The sequence below is a fragment of the Sceloporus occidentalis genome, unplaced genomic scaffold (assembly GCF_023333645.1).
Source record: "Sceloporus occidentalis isolate IW3139 unplaced genomic scaffold, rSceOcc1.0.p SCAF_2, whole genome shotgun sequence".
Lineage (NCBI taxonomy): Eukaryota > Metazoa > Chordata > Lepidosauria > Squamata > Phrynosomatidae > Sceloporus > Sceloporus occidentalis.
Genome location: NW_028316982.1, coordinates 185524032 through 185539310, shown reverse-complemented (window position 1 = coordinate 185539310; position 15279 = coordinate 185524032). Strand labels below are relative to the sequence as shown.

The 15279-nt window shown below is 40.2% G+C and overlaps 1 protein-coding gene and 1 long non-coding RNA gene across 4 annotated transcripts in view; one reads left to right on the top strand and one right to left on the bottom strand.

The window, feature by feature from the left end:
• Positions 1–3762, top strand: part of LOC149319451 (small muscular protein-like) — a 39842-nt gene extending 36080 nt beyond the window's left edge. For both annotated transcript variants that reach the window (XM_089511738.1, XM_089511739.1), the window contains exon 5: positions 3501–3762. The gene's annotated coding sequence lies outside the window, so the exon portion shown is untranslated. The remainder of the gene's footprint in view (positions 1–3500) is intronic.
• The window catches only part of LOC149319450 (uncharacterized), a 36710-nt gene that overhangs the window by 12333 nt on the left and 9098 nt on the right, over positions 1–15279 (bottom strand). The window lies entirely within an intron of this gene.

Below are 15279 nucleotides of genomic sequence, written 5' to 3'. Positions count from 1 at the left end.
TTTAGAAGTTGAATACTTTCTCTTTCTTTCCTTACTAATGGAGCAACCTTCAAATGGAAGAGAGCAGTTAGAGTATCAGACTAGGACCAGAGAGACCCAAATCTACCCTCCCTTGAAATTTGCTGGATAATCTCTCTCAGGTGTACTAATCTCCCACAGTTATTATGAGGACCTTTACACATTCTGTACCAATGGTACAAATAAAACAACTAGACAAGCTTCAAGAATATAGTAAATATTAAAAGAAGAGAAGTTTGGAAAATCAAAAGAAATGAGACTTGTATGGGAGTCAGATTTAGGAACAAAAATATTGGCGGAAACAATGGGATACAGTTTCGACAACACCAGCCTAAAAATCCATATCTGTGCAAGTTTTAAAAATCTGTTAATATTAATGAAATGCATTACTGTTCAGTTAAACTACATAAAAATAATAATATGTGTCAATGTTGTGCCAAAGAGGTTGTGATAAAATAGGAAATTGGCAACATACATGGCTAACCTGCCCCAATACAGCTTCTGGGGAGATAAAATCAAAGTAGATAAGCCAAATATTAGGCTAAAGGAAAAGAATGCCAGACAAAGATATCATAGCACTCTTTGTAAGTGCTACAAGATTAGAAATAGCAGAACCATGGAAAACATAAAAAGGTATCTCTCTACAAAAGTGGGTAGATAGAGTGTGGCCTATAGCAATACCTGCAAAATTAGATCCAGCATAGTGTAGTGGTTTGAGAGTTGGGACTAGGACACAAAGAGACCTGGGTTCACATTGCTACTTGGCCACAGAATCCCACTGGGTGACGTTGGACAAGTCAAGTTCTCTCAGACTTAGAGAAAAGCAAGGGCAGTTCACGTCTGAATAAATTCCGCCAAGAAAACCATGTGATAAGGTTGTCAAAAGTTAGAAATTACTTGAAAGCACATAATAATATTAGATTAGCAAGAGGAGATATCAAAGAGGTTATATTTGAAGAAATATAGAAGTCTTTTACAGTTTCTGTTACTTGTGCAAATTGGGAATTAAACCATCACTTGACCTAGCATCTTTCTGGAAAAGTGCCTTTTGAACATTATGAATAATATACAACACATTGTACTTCAAATATTATTTATAGCTATGGTAATTGACAGTATTATATATTTAGGTTGATTTATGAAGATTTGGGTCGTGGAAGAGGGAAAGGGAGGAGAAGAGGGAAGCTCACTCTCATATTATACTGTATTGGGAAATTTTAATTAATTTTTTTAAAGGATTTATGGGAGAGAATTATTTACAGTACCAAACTATGGAGTTCCTTGAAGGAAAGAAAGGTGGGATTAAAATGGCAATGAATCCAGAGACAGATATTCAGTCTACTTTACCAGGTATTCAAACTTATATGTATGTATCAAAAGTGGGCTTAATTCAATTGCTTCTCCCCTGAACCCATTGAATCAATGGCAACTTGGTAAATCAACATCTATGTGAATTCCATGGTTCAAAGGGTGTACAATAGTTAGAAGTACCTCTGAGATTTAGGTCATGGATCCCAGGCCCAGAGAACAGCTGTGCCAGGAAGAAAAGTAATATTTTAATTGGTAGAATCATGAATCATAAGAGTTGAAAGAACGCCATCCAGTCCAACCCACTGCCATGCAGGAACTTACAAAACACTCCAGACACACGGCCATCTAGCCTTCCTTTGAAAACCTCCAAAGAAGGAGACTCCACCACTCTTCGAGGGAGTGTGTTCCACTATCGAACAGCTCCTACAGTCAGGACGTACTTCCTAATGTTGAGATTGAATCTCTTTTCCTGTAGCTTGAATCCATTGCCCCGTCTTAGTCTCTGCAACAGCAGAAAATAAGCTTGCTCTATTCTCAATATGACATCCCTTCAAATATTTAAACATAGCTATCATGTCACCTCTTAAGCCTTATTTTCTTCAGGCTAAATATACCCAGCTCCCCAAGCCGTTCCTCATAGGGCATGGTTTCCAGACCATTCACCATTTTGTTTCCCCTCCTTTGGACATGCTCCAGTTTCCTAGCACACCTTTGTCACGGCATGAGAGTAATATCCATATAAGTTCTAATTTGGAATTTAAGAGAATAGGTACTGTACAAGCCCACGCTTCAACTGTCCTGATTTGCAGGGACAGTTCCAATTAATCATCTGTCATCTCTATTTTTCAAATGTTTTTAAAGTGTCCCAGTTTCTCTTTCCTCTTCCCACTTTTCTGCTTTGTCCTTGGTTTACTTCAGCCTGAGTCCAAAATGCGAAAAGAGTTTGCATTCAATTAGCTCAGCAGCGGGAAGAGGAGAGAAGGGAGCAAAAATCTTACCCTTCCCAGTAGTTTCCAGCAAAAGGAAACTGCTGCAACCTCTCCCAGTTTGTCTCTTCTTCTTCATTAATGACTTTTGCTATACACTGATTTTGCTTGGCCGCTCGTGTTCTGGTTTTCATCTGTGAAATGTTGGAGGGTACCCACAAGCTGTGACCCAACACAATCACCAGCTATGTACTGTGATCTCCCTGCAATTTGATAAATCCTGCTCTTTCTTCTCTTCAGCCAAGAACAAAAGGGAATGTTCATCCAGATCAGTGTGGGTTATATTTCTCTTTGTGGACTGGAGTTAATGCAAGGCTTGAACAGAACAAAAGATTTTCTCTCCTCCAGCCTTTGGCTCCAGTTCCCTTGAGGCAAAACACAGTAAGATCTGACAGGATGTAAAGTAGATTCAAAAGCTAGCAAAGAAGATGCTAAAATCAAGAGAACAGTGGCTTCAGTATAGGAGATCAGGCTTTGCAATGGGTAAGAGGAGATGGGGTTTAACGGACCTGTTAATATGCACTGTCTTACTGGTACAGGTCATGGTATTGTGAGCAATTTGGTATATAGAATGGCATTTTTAAATACTCACATGCACATGCACACACACATCCATTCCAGTCCCAAACCAATATTATATTTGAGACTGAAAAAGGCCTCTGTTATCAGAAAACTTGCAGGAAAAGTAATAGCTAAAGCAAAGAAATTGGAAGAAAGCTGGGGAAAGTATTTCACCTCCCCAAACCAGTGTACTTTTAATATAAAAATCAGACCTTGCTTTAAATGTTAACTGGACAGATGTGAATGAACATGGGACTTTTGCCTCTTGCAGTGTTTAGCCAGGTCCTTGCAATATCACTGCAGACAATCTAATGAAAGCATAGACCTGGCATACCCCAGTTGGGGTACTGATCTACATGATTCATTGGTTCCAGTCCACAGACAGGGACGCACAACTGGGCCACTTATGTGCCTGGCATTGAAAGGAGATTTTGAGCTCTAGCTTTTCACAACCAGCAGGATCTTCTTAGTAATTACTGAGCAGTGGTGATGGTGTTACATTGGACTGGGCATTAGTGTGAGTCATGGTATATGTTTCTTTGCATAACAGTATGTTGCCATTTAGAATATCCATGCATTTTCTGCAAGTGCGCACATGAAATTCATTTTAATTTTATTTTGCAGGTCTGTCAAGATATGAATGAAGCACCTAAATGGACTGTAATCAAGGCCACCAAAATAATTTATATATTTATATAATTATGTACCTCCTAAGTACAAGATACTTCATAAAGACATCTTTGCACACTTACATCAATCTTTTTGCTATCTGTTTTGCTGAATGTAAAATGTGTTGATGATGCTACAGATCAAAAGTATATTTGTACATATCCAGGAAGTGAATTTGATCATAATAAAGAGAAATAAATGTAGCATAATTTTAAACATAGAAATAAAATAAATCTTTTTTTTTCATTAAAAAGAATTCAGTTTTCCTTTTGTTATATATTAACAAAAGAACGTTCTGTCACAATTACCATAAACGTGTGTTGTATGCATATAAAGAAAACAATCATGTACAATAGGCATATTTCATGTAACACATTCTAAAATCCCATTGGGATTCTAAAATCCCATTGATTATAGTGGGAAATCTTCAATTGAAATGCCCTTACCTTTGTTTAGAATGTATCCATAGAACTTTATTCATGTAGAGCTAAATGATGTCCATATCCACAAATTCTGCCTCCAGGGATTAAGCCATCCATGGCTTGGAAATTTTATATATATATATATATATATATATATATATATATATATTCCAAAATGCAAACTTTGATTTTGCCATACTGTGTCATTGTATATAATGGGACTTGAACATCCATGGATTTTGGTAGCCATTGTGGGGGTGGGGATCGTCTTGAAACTAAACCTCACTAGATAACAAGGGCCCACTGTGGAATCATGTAAAATGAAGACCAAAGAAACTCACACAATTTTACTGTTCAAGTGAAAACAAAACAAAAATTTGTCAAATATACTATGATCAAATTAATGGTGGGCTTTCTGAAAATATAAAACTTGTATAACCCTAAATAAGGAGACCCACAAAGGGAAGCAGGGCCTGTTACATATTATTTCTTGTATCAAGAACCAAAATTCCATTGGAACGATATTCAAATATGCATCTGAATGCTAAATGCCTATCTATATTGCAATTACTTTGAATGATCTACCCACTCTAATGTATCTTCCCCTTCCATATTCTAGTGCCAATAATAACAAAGAGTGATTTTGTTTTGTATATTTGGATTTATTTTCAATCTCAGACTCAAAGATGATAAGCATAATAGTGACAAGTGTGGGAAAGACCATGTCTTAGTAATATACTCTTATATGCACAAGGTCCAGGATTGAATCGTTGGGCACTTCCTTAAATGAAAGGATGTTGGAGGCTGTAGAGCTGGAAAAGTCCATCTGCACAAATCCTTTGAGATTAGCCATCTTGAGTTTGCTGCCTGGGGCAAAGGACAAAATGTTCACCCTCCCATTCATATACAAAAGCCAAATTGACTGGCAAATAAATCTCTTCAAGACGTGGAATCAGAGAACATAATCTACCACATTTGAAAGCAGTAAGTAGTTGAGGGCTTCAAGGCATGCTGCATGGCACATAGATTTTTCTTCCATTATACACAGCACTGTCACCTGACACAACCACTTCATTCTGTCTAATAGAAGGCCAAATTCTACAGTAGAAATGACAGAAGTGGGCTTGATGCACCAGTGACCTGACTTGGTGCAAGGTAGCTCCATCTGTTCATAAGCAGACCTTTCCCAGGGTAATTGTTTCCTTGGAGAACAGATTAAAAAAACAAACAGTGAAATGCTCCAGAATGAGAAAACAATGGAACTATTGTGGATGAGAAAATGTTCTTTGTTGATTAAAATTTCAACATATCATTTGAACTTGGGAATTCAGATGGTTGGAGCTGAGAATCTGTGACCAGATGCTTTTCTTGCAGTTTGAGTACAGACAGTATCTGCTATAATAATGAGTCAGAAAGTATCCCAAAACTGGAGACCCCCCCAAAATGGTTGAAATCCTGTTGATTTATGCGTATGAATGCGTAAACAGTGTAGCAATAGTGCTACGCAACGATTCCTGTCCAGATCTCCCCAATCCCCCACTTAATGGGCAGCAACCACATCATTCTGTCAATTAGGATGCAGGTAATTGTTGTTTTCACCCCTTCCTGTGATCGATCTCTGTTACAACAGGCAGAAGCAAGCCCATATCACAATTCTCCTCATGCCCAAGATCATTCATTTTCTGTGAAAGAGAGACACACAGAGAGAGAGACTGCTTCCCAAATGACAGGGGAACAGACCTCCATTGATCACAGCAGCTGCTACCCAGTAAGTGGAGACTGAGGGATTTTCACGATCCCTATGTATCTGCTAAACTAAGGGCTATGTGGGGATCATGTAGCGATCATGAATACAAAACCATGACAAGTCTGTATCTCTGTATAATGCATTCATAACTTTCTAACAGGATTCTAGCCTATGTTAATTAATCCTTGAAGAAGGAATAACTAGACAATTATTAGGCAATTTCTAATCTTTTTTAGGGGGTTAGGGGCCATTTTTCCTCTTTCCCAAGAAATAAAATCACAACAGACTCTGCTTCCTAGTTGGTAGAAACTAAAGCTTTTGCACACATATTATATTGCATTAGACCCCCACATTTAAACCCGTGGGTTTCTTGGCTGAGAGAGTGTGAATCACTCCAAGGCTAACCTGTCCCAGGGTTTCTGTTAAGGGTTGTTCTGAGGGGCTTGCCATTGCCATCCTCTGAGGTTGATGGGAGTGGGATTCATCCAGACAGTGGAGATTACCACACTGCGTTTTGAGAACGTTCCGTGTCATAACGTGATGATAACGTTCCTGGAACGGATATTACCGCATTAGCAAACTAGAACGTGATGAGAACGCATTTTACCGCACAGCGCTTCCTTTTTCTTGAAACCGTTCCGAGAACATATTCCACCAAGGCCGAGAGAAATCCATTCTCTCATTCCTCCGTCTCCTGATTGGCTGAAAGAATGACAGGCAGGGAGGCAGGCAGGCAGGCAGGCAGGCGAGCGACTGCAGTGAGGGAAGGTGAGTGTGTGTGTGAGAGAGAGGGGGGAAAGAAGGAGGGAGGGAAGGGAGGAAAGAAGGCAGGAAGAAAGAGAAATGGGGAGAGATGAGCCTTGCAAGTTGCATCCCAAACCTCCTTTGCAAGGCTGGGATCGGTAGGAAGGCAGGGAGAAAGAGAAATGGGGAGAGATGAGCCTTGCAAGTTGCATCCCAAACCTCCTTTGCAAGGCTGGGAAGAAGGAGGAGCTCCATGCAGGTCTCTTCAAGCCGAAGGAAAGCAAGTTGCCAGGGAGGGGACTGGGCCAAGGGCAGAGCCCCAGCAGCCATAGCAGCTCTTTAAACCGGTTAGAAAAGAAGAGTCCTCTGCTGTCATCCCAATTCCCCTTTTTGGCTGCTTGTCACCCTTTTGCCTCCTGTGTGCGTGCGCATGTAATGTGTGCCTTCATAGAATCATAGAATCATAGAGTTGGAAGAGACCACAAGGGCCATCCAGTCCAACCCCATTCTACCATGCAGGAAATCACAATCAAAGCATCCCCAACAGATGGCCATCCAGTCTCCGTTTGAAGACCTCCAAGGAAGGAGAATCCACTACACTCCGAGGGAATGTATTCCACTGTTGAACAGCCCTTACTGTCAGGAAGTTCCTCCTAATGTTGAGCTGGAATCTCTTTTCCTGTAGCTTGCATTCATTGCTCTGGGTCCTAGTCTCTGGAGCAGCAGAAAACAAGCTTGCTCCCTCCTCAATATGACATCCCTTCAAATATTTAAACAGGGCTATCATATCACCTCTTAATCTTCTCTTCTCCAGGCTAAACATCCCCAGCTCCCTAAGTCGTTCCTTGTAGGGCATGGTTTCCAGACCTTTCACCATTTTAGTCGCCCTCCTTTGGACACGCTCCAGTTTCTCAATGTCCTTTTTGAATTGTGGTGCCCAGAACTGGACACAATATTCCAGGTGGGGCCTGTGAGCTTCCCTCCCTGCTTTAATTCTTGTCTGGCTCTTTGCTATGGAATTCTGGGAGTTGTTTGCTTGCTTTTGTGTGTTGCTCCAAACAGAGAAGCTTTTGTGGGTTCCTTCCTGGAGGGAAGGAGGAGAAGGTCCTGGGCATCCCTGCCATCCCTGTTTCCTGCAGGCTGCCAGCACAGGAGCCCCGCTGGACATGACACCAGAGCACACACACCCCCACAGAAGCAGCCAGACCCTCTCCCTCTTGCTCTCTGCCCTGGCCCCCTGTTTCCCTCTCTCTTTCTCTCCTTTCCTCTTCTCTCCCTTGTCCCAACTTTCCTCCCTCCTTCTTTCCCCCCTCACACACACACACACACACACACACACACACACACCTTCCCTCACTGCAGTCGCTCGCCTGCCTGCCTCCCTGCCTGTCATTCTTTCAGCCAATCAGGAGACGGAGGAATGAGAGAACGGATTTGAGAACGGATAAGAATACCGCACAGACCTCTGTTGGAACGTTTTCATCACGTTTCAGCTCGCTGGGAACACATTCAATCCGTCCCCTCCTGGAACACATGTAGAACACATTTAGAGCATTCTGAGAACCCGATTGGAACACATATGTGCGGTATTCTTAAATGTGTTCCGTTCCCATCACGTTCTGAGAACGTTCTCAGAACGCAGTGCGGTAATCTCCAGTGTGAGATGGATGTGCATCATTTGATTGACAGTTTCAATCTGCTTCCAAGCTCAATTCAATGTGCTGGCTTTGTCCTACAATGCTCTTCTGATTTCATGGGGACAGTCAAGAATTCATTGTTGCATATGGCCTTTGGTCTTAATTGCTTTGTGTAGGTGTTTTTAAAACTATAATTCTCTATAGGAATTTGGAATCTTCTTGGAAGAGACCTAAATACAGTAAAGTTTCTTCAATTTAAAAACTGACCCAGTCAAGTGAAACTGCAGTTATATGTAATTGCAATGACTAGTTGATTAACATGTCTCACTAGAGCAGCTGGGCAATTGTATTTCTGCAAATAATTAGAACTGGAATTAAAACACAGATTCTACAGAGCAGCTATTGCTATCTTATTTAGAAATGCCCTACTCATGTTCAAGATCCATTTATAATGTCTACTCACAATCACAACTAAGTGTAATTCTAAAAAAAAATCACATTCAGTGTTAATTAAAAGCTTCCTGTTGCTATTTTGTTTCTTGGAAATCTAGCCTGGGGGAACTAGTGATGAATAGTTTATCTTTTGTCCCTTGAGTAAGGCTGTTGTCCTAAGTACACTTAAAAGTAATTCAGCCCCTCTAAGCACACTCAGATTTACTTCCAGAGTATACAGGCATAGTGATTTTTCTTTACATGCTCCAATGTCACTTTCTCTCCCCATAGATAAGGAATGGTTTATTTACTTCCTTTTTCTTCCCTTTCCCTATCCTGTTTCTCTTTATGATGAAATTACCCAATTTCCTATCTGATCATCAGGAATTAATAAAATGTCCTGAACTTGTAAGCATTCAGTTTAAAGAAACAGGAACCATAAAAACCAAGTTGATACTTCAACTGGTTTTTTTTTTTGGGGGGGGGGGGTATCACAAAATTTCCCACAAATCATGTCTAAATATCAGTGTTGGTTAGAAAACACTGGAATGGAACAGGTTAGTTTAAGGCTGTCCTAAACAGAAAAGCATAACCCCCTCTCCTGTTCCTGCAAGTTAGTTTGAAAGGGCACAGGTTGAGGTTGTGGAGGTCCTCTCCTGGTTGATCAACATATTTAAGACCAATTCCTCATTCTTGGATTAAGCTACTGCAGGGTTTAGAGGCTATCACAGAAAGAAAATACTAGTAGAATATAGGTACTTTTCCCTCCATGAACTGGATTGGTTCAGAAGAATTACCCCAAATCCTCTCTTTGGAATGTAGACTATGCTCTCATTCTAAGGTGAGTGCATCCATCTCTAATTACATTTTTCTAGCATACTGTGGGAAGAAGAGGGTGCTACTGAAGCAAAGATTTAATTTTCAAGTGTTATCAGCTCTGCAGTTTTGAGCATCATCTTGGCTTTGATCCTTCTACTGCATACCCATTAATTCACTCATCCTGCTTTTTAATGCTCAAGGTTATTTAGGATGAATCAAAGCATGCTGTTCTTCCACTCTCTCCCTCTAGGTTTGGTCTAGAAAATAATCTCTCCTGAGGTCACTTAAGTCTTTTTAAATGTCACACAGCCATAGACGTGCATGTGACTTTGGAGTTTCTGTAGGCTGCCCACATTGCCAAATGATAACTCGGTGACTCAGTCCCTACATTGAGAATACTATGATACCATCCTTTCCTAGGACTCTTTCCTGCAAGGATGGTGCAGTTTGACACAAATGGAGCAGCAGCACAGATGGAGCTGTCTTTAAAATGGGAATAGCATTTAGAACATGCCACACATGAGGCTCTTTAAACATTTTTCATTACATGATGCCATAGTTCACTTGGGAAAGGAGAAGCTGGGTGGTTGAGTAGCAGTCTAAAGGTCAAAAGCCAGGTTATCAGTCAGAAGCTGAGGAACCAAAACCAACAAGGGATGCACAGAAGAGTAGGCTGGATTCAGAAAAGGGCTGAGTTCCTGAGTTGGCTTGGATGTCTTCTATGGAGTGGGTGATCTATGTTTCCAGTGGCTGTAGAGGACTTTCTGCCTGCCTTCTCTAGCGAGACTGAATTTTCAGTGCTAACAGAGCTGCAGATGTGCTGAACCTCTCTCCAAATACAGTTGGCCCTTCTTATACATGGATTTTTTATACAAGGATTGAAGCACCCACCATTTGAAAGTGTTTAAACAAAAGTATAAATTTAAAATATCAAACCTTTATTTTCCATTTTTTATAAGGGACACCATTTTGCTATGTCATTATATGTAATGGGACTTGAGCATACACAAATTTTGTTATCCACGGGGGATCTTGAAACCAAACCCCAGCATACAACAAGGGTCCACTGTACTCCAGTCATGCTAGCATCTTTGAAGAAGATCCAACATATGAAAGCAAAGTACTATTAACTGTTGCCCTACAGATGTTGGCTACAATACCTGTCATTGCTGACAATCGGTTAAGCTAGTTGGGGCTAATGAGATCTGAAGTGCAACATCCACACATTGCTCAGTGCTTCTATAAAGGTCTACCACAAGAAAGTTACAACTTCATTAACCTTCTTGAGTACCATTTCTGGGAGGAAGGTGAACTATCAGACAGACAATAATAATTTCCCCCCAAAATGTCTGATTCTTTGAGCCTGTTCCATTTCAACCAAGGTCAAGCAAAAGTGTGAGTTTGTCTCATGGGTTGGAAAAAGAGATAAAAATTCTGATACAACCCAAAACATGGGACTATTGTTCTCTTCAGATAATAACGCATACATATATTAACCAAATCTCAGCAAACGTTTGGGTTTTTCATTTACACCACTACATGGGATATGAAGTCTCTAGAACTCAAAACCAAGCCTGTCATATAGACAATTTCCCTTTTCATGCAAACTGTTGAGAAGGTCTAATAAATGTGATGCATTACTTCACTGACAGAATAATAAATAGGAGTGGAAGGGAGAATGGGAGGTGTCTTCCTGTTGGATGACAGATACTAATCCATAAAGGAAATTAAACTCATTCATAAACAAACACTGTTTGCCATTAGGTTTTTAGTTCTCAGATGTACTATGATCAAATAGGATGACTAAGCATTAGGAAAATAAGAATAATCCAGCCATTTTCTAACATAAATATGTCACCTGGGGAAGCATGAGCTTTCAATTTGTCCAGTACAAATATTGTATTGCATGTGCCTCTTTGTTCAAGCATGTGGTGGGTATGATTTCTTTAGCCATATTTTGAGATAAATGGGTCAACGTTGTCCAGAGGATGTGAATACAAAGCTGGAATGAAAATTAAGGCAAGAAATTGGGAAATGAGCTTGGAACTTAAATGCTAACCATCTTTCCTTCTTTCCTTCTGTGACTTCTTTGGTTTGTCAAAAATCCAGGAATCCTTTTGGATCAGACATAGGGTATGTGCATGTGCCTTTTGCATGAGACTGGCACAGATGGGATGCCTCGAGTTCACACTTGACAATCCTCCCGCAACCCTCTACATACAGTATGCCCCATTTCTAGCTTCTAAGCAACTGCCTACAACCAATAATAAAAGGTTCAAGACACAAGACCTGTTGAAATCTTTTGTTGACAACTTTGCAAATACATACTGCTGTTGAGTTTAAGAAAGAAATAGAAAGAAAAAAGACATGATGACCTCAAGCCACTTTCAGGTATTAATGCTCCCTTTTTCTTTACTGAAAGATGTAATTAGCCAGTCCTAGAAGGCATTCCAGGGTTCTTTTGTGGACCTGTGTTGTGTGGGAGGGCGCATTCCCCCCTCCTTTTTTTCAATCTTTCTTAAAGCTTCTTTTCATAGACTAGGAACCAATTATCACAAAATAAAATTTAATGGAACTCCCTACACAACTTTAAGACCAGAATTCTCTCTCAAATTACAGTGCTTACAAACCTAGCTGTCAGGGTTTGATCTCTTCACTTAAATGCATGCATGAGATATTCTACAGCAGGGGTGGGTAAAATACAGTCTTGGAACTGCATGCACCTCACACCAAGGATATTTGTGAGGCCCTTGTCACCTCCAGTAAACCCTGATTGACCTTCTGATGACAAGAAAGTGGATGAATTGCTACTCTTCGAAGCCTCCTGGTGCAACAATTTACCTTTTAAATAAGCTGTAAAGCCTTCCTATGCTGTTTAAAACAAACAAAATGCTCAATTTTCAGAACTGCAATTAGAAATGCAGCCACTTTGGGGTTTCTGTATGGTGTGTGGGGCGGGGGCAGGGGCAGGGGTTCTAGACTGTAAACGTGGACTCAGACTTGCTGCAGTTGCCCACCCCTGTTGTACAGGCTGCACATCACTGGTTGTTGGAGGAAAGCAATATTCCATCCTCTCAAAGCCAAATATAGTAAGTTGGAACCATTTTTGACATTGCCACTCTGTTCCACAACAAGCTGTGCTTCTCTTCCCTACTGTTGATGTAGAGTAGCAGGATAATATGTAAAGACCATACCCCTTATATAACTAATCTGGGATTAAACTCCTCCTATGAGCATGCAAACTACATGAGCTCAAGAAGTCCAAAAAGTCCTATTCCACTTAATCAGTACCTTTTGGTATATGTAACAATATAATAAAAATGTGTATTCCTGCATTATATATGAATATTTTTGGAAGATTCCCCTCATCCCTTGTTCCCATCCCTACAATCGGTGAAATAATTTGAAATGCATTTAATAATGGCAGGGAACGCTATCTAATATGAATATGTTGTTGTTGATGTGTGCCTTCAAGTTGTTTCTTACTTATGACAACCCTAAGGCAACCCTATCATGGGTTTTCTTTGCAAGATTTGTTCAAAGAAGGTTTACCATTGCCTTCCCCTGAGGCTAAGAGCATGTGACTTGCACAAGGTCATCCAGTGGGTTTCATGGCTGAGCGGGGAATCCAACCCTGGTCTCCAGAGTCGTAGTCCAACACTCAAACCACTACACCATGCTGACTCTAAGTAAATGCTTAAGCCCATCTAAACGAATGGACTGGATTGTTTTTTTAAGTTTATAATTGTTTAGATATTCCTTTGAAAGGATAATTAAACAATAGGATAATAATAAGATAATTAAAAAACATGAAAATCAAAGACCACTAAAAAGCTATTTACAGTTCAAACAGCAGTATAAGCATGCTCAAGGAGTCAAAAGTTAATCACAGTTAAAAGGTTGTAATACAGTGCCATCCTAATTCAGAGTTTCCCCAACCATCAGAGCTAAGGTTTAGGCATAAGGCTCTTTGGCCAGCAGAAATTCTCTTGCTGGAAGAGCCCACTCTGCCAGGTGATCTCAGAAATCTCCCAAAGAAGCAATCTGCTGGCAGAATTGCTGTGCTGGCTAAGATTTGCTTGGCATAACAGCCAAAAAGGTAACAGAGAAGGAGCTAAAGTAACCGAGATCTAAACTTCCTGCAGGGAAAGAACAACAACCCAAATTAGGTCAGGAGAAGGACAATCCTAAATAATTTCCAGCAGTCCTGCGTTGGAAGCTGGCCTATGGTTGATTCTGCTGGACTTTGACCATTTTAGCCAGTTAGGATGGTGCTTAAAATCTACTTCAGTTTAGAGACTCTGGATCTTATAGGATGAAAAACCACAGTTATCAACAATATGACAGGAATATAGACACATGCAGTAAATTCTCACTGCTGCTGGAATACAGATGGAAAAAGGCATTCCTGTGTCATGTATCCTAGGTTCAAGCTGCAAAAGGCTTTAAAGGTTATCTCAGTATTCGAGATAGTGTATTAGATTGCACCCAAGAGTTGAGTTCAAGAGAGTTCTAACTGGTGGTGTGATAAAACATCACATCATATCTTGAACAGGCATCCCTAGAGAGCTGATCTTTCATCTATCCAGGGTAAGTTTTCATCCTGCCAGATGTGTGCAAACCCTTGACAGAGGCTAATTGACTGAGCTCGCATCCAAATGGGTGTGAGGAACTCAGAACAGGTGCAATGCAGAACCTGCTTAGACCTCCTCAATTTTCAGACATCTATCAGATGGAAAGTATTTTCTGAGGTATTAAAAGTAGAATCATCTGCATCTCTACCAAGAAGCGAATCCCACTGAGTCTACTGAGGTTTACTTCCAGCAGGAAAAATGTCTATAGATTTGCATCCTAAGGACTGGATTAACCCTAGGAAGGAAACAGGGGTAGTGGTGGTGGTGGAGGGAAAGGACTCGTTTCTTTCACCATTCTTCCACAGCAGAAGAGGAGGTTATGAATAATGACGATAGCCTGGATCCCAGATTGGATGAAAGGTAAATGTAAAATAAATAAGTAAGTAAATAAATAAATAAATAATAAAACATATTAGAAAAACATAATCTCAGTTCACATGCTGTAATCAAACACACAGGAATCCTTATAAATTGTATGCATTCATTTTCTTTTTTGTGTATGCAGATTATTTTTTGTATGGAGAAGATTAAGTTTGCAAGCAGTGCAGCCAAACACTCAACTGGTGGCATGGACCAGTTTCTGGAATGAAGTGGAATCGATGCCAGAGTATTATGGGAGGGAACACCGAGTCTCCGCTACAGGGCCTAGCAGCAGAGAACTGCCTTGTAGGGAGTTGTCAGATTAGATAGCTTAAAGTGGAAGCCGGGAAATAAAAATGGACCAGTCAATGCAGTGAGACTACCCTGAGAATGACTATATTTGGGTCTAAGCCAGAGCCTTAACAGTACCTCTGCTGGCAGATTAAACCTTGATAAACATACTTTCTAGAAAAGAGGATCATTTATTTCACATAAATGATAATAGTAAATTATTGTTGTTGTTGTTATTATTATTATTATTATTATTAGTCGTCAGAGTAATGGTGGTAGAGAAGATGAAGGAAGCTGATAGGGGCAAATGGGGGGGGGGGCAGGAATGGAGAGGGAGATTGCGGAGAAAACACATTATACAGTGGACCCTTGTTATATGCTGGGGTTTGGTTCCTTGTGTATAACAAAATCCGTATATGCTCATGTCCCATTAAATATAATGACATAGCAAAATGGTGTCCCTTATAAAAAATGGAAAAGCAAGGTTTGATATTTGAAATTTATACTTTTTTGGGAACATTTTCAAACTGTGGATGCTTGAATCCATGTATAAAAAATCTGTGGATAAGAAGGGCCAACTGTACAAGCTAAAATGATAGTTGATGGAGACTTGCTCAAACTGAGACTGACAGCGTCAGTTTACTTAAA